The sequence below is a fragment of the Apteryx rowi genome, unplaced genomic scaffold (assembly GCF_003343035.1).
Source record: "Apteryx rowi isolate R43461 unplaced genomic scaffold, aptRow1 scaffold_173, whole genome shotgun sequence".
Lineage (NCBI taxonomy): Eukaryota > Metazoa > Chordata > Aves > Apterygiformes > Apterygidae > Apteryx > Apteryx rowi.
In genome coordinates, this window is record NW_020448008.1 from 872,387 (window position 1) to 879,261 (window position 6,875).

Consider the following 6,875-nt stretch of genomic DNA (forward strand, 5'->3'; position numbering starts at 1 on the left):
ACCAGACTGAACACTCATACTGTGTAATTTAACCTGAAGAACAGAACCCTTCAATATGCTTTTAGACACAGCTACATTTGTCACTTGTTGAATGCCTATTTTCATCAATAGATATTTATGGCTGCAATATCATCAGATCTCACAGGCTGAGTAATTTAGACCGAACAAAATTCTTGGATGCAAAGTCTCCCATGAAAATCCCAGGTAGGGCAGGAGATAAGACAGATTGCTCAGCAGTAAGGGACTGAGATACTAATTTTCCTCAGCCCACAGTCAGCTTGCACTGTGCTGACAAGCTTGGTCTAGGAGATGGTTTAAAACCAGTTAGTTCTAGACCAAAAGACAAAGCAGCCTGCAAGCGTAATGCACGAAGCCAAGCAAACCCAGGAAATGGGAATCAAGCCTCTGCTAAAATTTGATACTTTTCCTCAAAAATCCCAGAAGTGACCTAGAGAGAAAAACATCTGCTTCAAAGAGAACACTACGCCTAAGCTGCTGAAACACTATTTACTGCTTCCTGCCTTGCAGCATGTTCAGTAACAGAGACAGTCCAGCTGATATGATAAAGCCCATGTAGTCAAGCCTTCATCTGCACAGCAGTTATCATTAAGCTGATTTCAATGGGATAAAGTGTCAGTGCCTTGGTGGATTGAGCAGTGTTGTGGCTGAACATAGGCAGGGTGTTTCAGAGGGGGCGAGAGGCAATGCCGGTACTGGGGGAGGCTCTGTACAGAGTATCCGCTAAACAGTGCTAGTACAGAAGACAAGCCTGCTTCAGACATTAGCTGTTTCTGTCCTTCCTTGTAGTCATTTCAAAATTTATATATTCTATTACCTGCTGTTCTGTGTCTCCTACTGAAGGAAAGCAAGTGGGACAACCACCAAGCTTCCCCACACCCCTCAATCTAACCTGCCTTGGACTGGCTCACTACTGCTGCTTCTACCACAAAGCCTGAGATCGCTGACCAGCAGCACTCTCTTGGCCACTTGCATTTCTTAAAGCTAACATTATTAAAATGCACAATCTGAAATTTAATCAAAGCAGGAGCAACAATAGCTTAGACTTGGTCAGTCTCCCATACCCGAAAACTGTACACACTGATGAGTAAAGCCCCCTGCAAACCTACAAAAAGAGAAGGAAAAAATGCATCAGCGAGGACTAAACTCATCATCAATTTCCATTAAGAAAATGATCTCCTTTTTGCACCTCTCCACCTATAAAGTCTGTTTTAAGGAGAGAGAGGAGGAAACCAGATGTAAGTGAAGATGATAGCAAAGCACCCACAGACTAAACTGGAGCAAGAATTTCACGCTTGATATTCCTGCCTGGCTGGGAAGGCAAGGCAGTATGTGTAGATGTACACACCAGCTGCAGGATAGTCACTGCTGTATTCACAGCTGCAGGGAGATCAGCACAGGCAAACTACCCCAGCATTTGCACAGTGTTTCAGGCAGCTTTTGCACCCTAACCCACACTCCCGGCAGCTATGACTGTACCACTGCTAGTTGCTAAGATAGGTTCCTCAGTGAGAGCTTGCACGTCTCCACACTGCAACTGCAATTGCAGCAAGCTCGGAAAGATTCCAAGACTCTATTTTGTCCAGTTCATTCTAACAAATTCAAGCATTCCCTAGGCACTGGTCAGCTCATCAGCCAGCACCCCACTACTGTGATTATTACCAAGCACACCTCTGCTGCAGGCAGCAGTAAACAAAATTGCTGTACTAGTCTCCATGGAAATGGAAACCAGAGCAGCTGGTTTCCTCTAAAATCACACTAAAACACAAAACTTTGTCCCAACAGGATTATTTTGTTAGCTTTTCTTTCATTCTTCATTTCGGACCACACAGTCTGGCTGAAGCTAGATTTACTTAACAGCTCAGATACGTTAAGCATAGGTTTCATAGAGATGTCAAGGAGAAGCCACAATTTCAGATGGGATGTCCCTGACTCAAGAACAGGCAGGTCTGAACAGCTGTCCAGTGCAATTTCCAATGCAGAGAGAAGACAACCTTGTTCTGGCCTGCATACGTCACTGGTGAGATTTAGCCAGCAGTTCTCAAATGGATGCAGATCAGCCAGAAAAGCAAAAGCTTGTTCATGTCTCCGCAGCACCCAGCCTCCCATCACCTAGGCCCACTGCTGTGGGCAGACACTCTGCCCCTGCCCCCCCCCTTGGCCCCCCCCTCTCAGCCCTGCCACCCCACCCCTGCTCCCACTCTCCAGTACTCACCTATCCCCAAGGAAATGCAACTTGGGTTGATGGCAAAGTATGAACAACTTTTTTTGATTTCTTCAGCTGAAGGCACAACTAGGACCATGAAAACACAACTTCATTTCATTTCTTCTGGTGGAGGCACAAACAGGACAGAGGCTTCCTGAACACACAGGCTTTACTATATAAAACTACAGTAGGACATGAGGCATTGCCTTAAAACACTCCAAGGTCCCCAAAAGGCAGCTGCTACTTCATTTTCACCACAGAGTTTACAGGTGTGTTGCATTTCTTTGGGCTCAGCTGCTCTGAAGCGCTGGCACCCCTCTGGTTATGCACAGTCCTCCTCAGCCTCGTAAGGCACAAGGACAGAGGCCTAAGTAGCCAGGGAGGGCCTAGGCCACTTTCAAAAACCCAGCTCAAATTAACTCTGTGCACCAGGCCAATTGCACCACACAGACAACCTCAATTCTGCCCCCTGCTCTGCACCTAACAAGCCCTGATTCCCATCCACTCATGCTAAACGCAGTGTCCTACTGCTTATACTGCAGGCCAAAGACAACCCAAAATAAATAACTCCTCCTACAACAACATTGCACTACCACCAAATGCCTTCCTGGAAACTACCACAACGCTGCAGTAACACCATACCCCTACCATAAAGCCTCCAACGACACTGCACTACCACTGAACTCCTGCCTGGAAAATTCCACAGCCGCACCGCAGTACCACCAAACTCCTACCATGAAACCTCCACCACAGCACTGCACGATCACCAAACTCCTGCCTGGAAGCCACCACACAGTCCCTGAGATGCCACCTGGAACCACCTAAAACAGCCACACACTAGCCCCACCACAGCAAAAGACTCCAACACTCGGAGCAGAGTTAAAACTGCATGTGCAGTGCAATTTTGTTGGCATGAGTTAAAGCAGAGCTGGGTATGAAAGTTGCTAAGTGTGTAATATACAGTTTGACAAAGTCTTTTCTTGAGTTACCATAACATTAAGTAACTGGGAAAAGGGGAGATCCGGAAGCTGTTTCAGCACAAGAGGAAAATTTCCACAGGATGCTGAGGTCCTTTGGCTCCCTCTGTGCAGCTGCTGAAAGAGAAACACACAATTAGAACAGAGGAAATGAGCCCCAAATCCCTGCTCCTCAGTACTGTTCTCCAAGCCTGAGCACATCCTCAAACACCACATCTCATGGCTGGAAAACTCCCTATTACCTGGACATCCCATACCCAACAGCCTGTGCACCAACAAGCATGTAAAAAGAAATGTCTTAAAAGGAAATTTGATATGGGAGGTGGAGAAGCAATGCCTTCTCACCACAAAATTGGCATGACTTCCCCAAAAAAGTTTCTAGGTCTTTGGAAGTGCCTCCCCAAAGTAAAACAAAAACACAAAAAAACAAAAAAATCCAACATCCTGAAAGGGCCAGCCATGCTCTTATGTGCCTGCAGCCCTGCTTACAGGGAGCTCCCTTTGCCCAGAGTGCCCTTCCCTTTCCCCCTCTTTGGCCTTCCTCATCCTCTCTTCTTCCTCCCTCGACTTGCCGCTCCGCACAACTCCTCTTCTTCCTTCTCCAGGAGCTGCTGCTGCAAAGGAAAACAGACACACTTGGCATGACAAGCGCAAACTCCAAACCCCTACCCACAGGGAAGGACTGACTCTTGGACCACCAGTCCTCTAGTTGGGGCTGCATCCTTCCTGCAGCTCCCATCATGGGCAAGTTGTGATGCTGGCTGCCTCTTCCTCTTCCTTGTTTCCTTTCCCCACCCCAGTCTTCTTCACAGCAGGAAAACTGCTTCCTAAGCTCACCAGCAACTCCTGCTCATCTGCCTTCCTCCAGGAGAGGTGGTATCCTAGAATTGTTTTTGAAGTTTCAGCTGCAGAGCTCTAAATAAAGAAAAATACAATGACTCAGCTGTTAAATTATATCCACCCCTATGAGCATGCTTTTTTTCTGTGACCGTTTGGAAATCCTGCTCCATAACCCTCAGTTCATCTGTTCTGCATCTGAGTACCAACAAAAAAAACGCACTAGAGAAACCAAGAAAGCTCATTCAGCATGTCCCAATGATATCTGCATCCTTTCTGCCACTTTCAAAATCTTGAAACATCATACTGTCCCACAAGTGATACCAGATTTCCTCTTTTCTCTTTCCACCCCGATGACCTCAGCTTTTCTTTTCAGAGATGCCACAGCCTTTCCTGCTCAAACGTCTGTGCTGTCCTCCAGAAATCCTATCTTCACCGTGACTCTGTCACACTTCCCAACACACCAAAGCACTGCCAGAACCACTGATGCCTGCTCAGAAGTACCTCAGTCTTTCCCCTCTAAAATAATATCACTGTCCCCTCTGTGGTACCTCCGCCTTTCCCTTCAAAATGCTGTCACTGTCTTCCCTGAAGTACCTCAGACTTTGCCCTCCAAAATGCTTGCTCTGTGCCCTAAGTTACCCCAGCTTTTCTCTGGCCCCCCAGCCCCATTCAGCATTACCTTAGTATATCCATCCAACATACCTGTCTGTTGCCTCAAGTTACCTCAGCTTTTTCTATCCATAATGTGCACCCTGCACCATCTAAATTACTTTAGATTTTTCTTCCAAAAGTCATCGCCCTGACCCTGCTGAGGGACCACAACGTTAACTACCAGAATGCCTGCCCTCTTCCTTCTGGGGTACTTCCACTTGCTCAACCTCCAAAATGCTTCCCCTGTCCCCTCTAGGTTACCTCAACTTTGCCCACCAAAAACTTTGCTCTCTCTCATTTACCTCACCATTTCCCTCCAAAATCCTCGCACTATCCCCTCTGAGGCACCTCAGGTTTTTCTTCCAAAATGGTCACTGAGTTTCCACTGAGGTACCTCAGGTTTTTCTTCCAAAATACTTCCCCTCTCTCCTCTCACATCTGCTTTCTCCTCCAAAATACTCTTCCTGTCCCCACTAAGTTTCCTCAGCTTTTCCCTCTAAAATGCTTGCCTTGTCCCCTCAGGTTACCTCAGCATCTTCCTCCAAAAGTGCTCACCCTATGCCCCCTCATTTACCTCAGAATTGCCTTCCAAAGCTTCCTCTCTCCACGCTATGTTACCGCAACTTTTCCTTCCAAAATGTTCTCTCTGTCCCCTCAACAGTACCTCAGCCTTTCCTTCCAAAATACTCACCTTCACCCCACTACAGGACCTCAGCTTCTTCCTCCAAATTGTTTGCACTACCCCATCTAAATTACTTTAGCTTTTCCCTCCAGAAGGGCTTGCCCTGTCCCTGCTGAGGGACCACAACTTTTACCAACAAAATTCCTGCCCTCTGGGGTACCTCCACAATGCTTCTCCTGTCCCATCTAGATTACCTCAACTTTTCCCACCAAAAACCTTGCCCTCCCTCTTCTAATTTACCTCAGCATTTCCCTCCAAGACGTTCGGCCTGACATCTCTCTGAGGTGCCTCAGGTTTTTCTTTCAAATGGGCACCATGTTCCCACTGAAGTACCTCAGGTTTTTCTTCCAAATTGGGCACCGTGTTCCCACTGAGGTACCTCAGGTTTTTCTTCCAAAATGAGCACCGCCTTCCCTCTGAGGTATCTCAGCTTTTCCCTTCAAAATGCACTCCCTGAAGTTATCTCAGCTTTTCCCTCCAAAAAGCTTCTCCTGTCCCATCTAGGTTACCTCAACTTTTCCCGCCAAAAACCTTGCCCTCCCTCTTCTAATTTACCTCAGCATTTCCCTCCAAGATGCTTGCCCTGACATCTCTCTGAGGTGCCTCAGGTTTTTCTTTCAAAATGGGCACTGTGTTCCCACTGAGGTACCTCAGCTTTTTCTTCTAAATTGGGCACCGTTTTCCCAGAGGTACCTCAGGTTTTTCTTTCAAAACGAGCACCATCTTCCCTCTAAGTAATCACAGCTTTCTTTCTAAAAGGTTCATCCTTTCCCCTCTAAGTTATCTCAGCATTTCCCTCCAAAATGCTGGCTATCTCCCCTGAGGTACTTCATCTTTTCCCGCCTAAACTTTGGTACTTTCTGCACTGAGGTACCTCAGGCTTTTCTGCCAAAATCTTCTGCTTCGTACCACTCTCAGGTTCCCCAGCATTTCCCACCAAAACCCTCTTGTGGTCACTTCTGATGTATGGTAGCATCTTCCAGCAAAACCTCCTGCTTCCTTCCTCTCTGTGGTACCTCAGGGTTTCTCACTGGAACAGCCCAGTGTTGCCCTCTGAGGTACTTCCCCACTTCCTGCCTTACACTTCCCCTCTGTGCTCTCTGTCATGGTCCTACCCTGTTTAAGTGTCACCTCCACGTTTAGCATTACATCCCTCATAATCTCCTCAGCAGCCTGAGCCCTCCAAGGCCACCCCAGCATTTCCCAGTACAGGCTCAGCGCAGCCCCCTCAGCCATGATAACCGACTGCCCTCCCCGCAATGGAGGGGAACAAAACACCTCAGCTCTCACTCTTYCCATCTTCATCCCTCACTTTTTAAGAGACGGCAGCCATCCCGGGGCTCCCACCCCTGTGAATCACCTCAGTGTTCACCCTGTGGCCCCCGCAATGCCCCCTGTAGCCCCGACCCTCACTTCAACGCGGGCGGCTGTGCACTGGCTGCCGCAGCCAGCGCAGCAGGCGGCCGCTGCTGCCGCCGCCACTTCCCCAGCCGGGACCGCA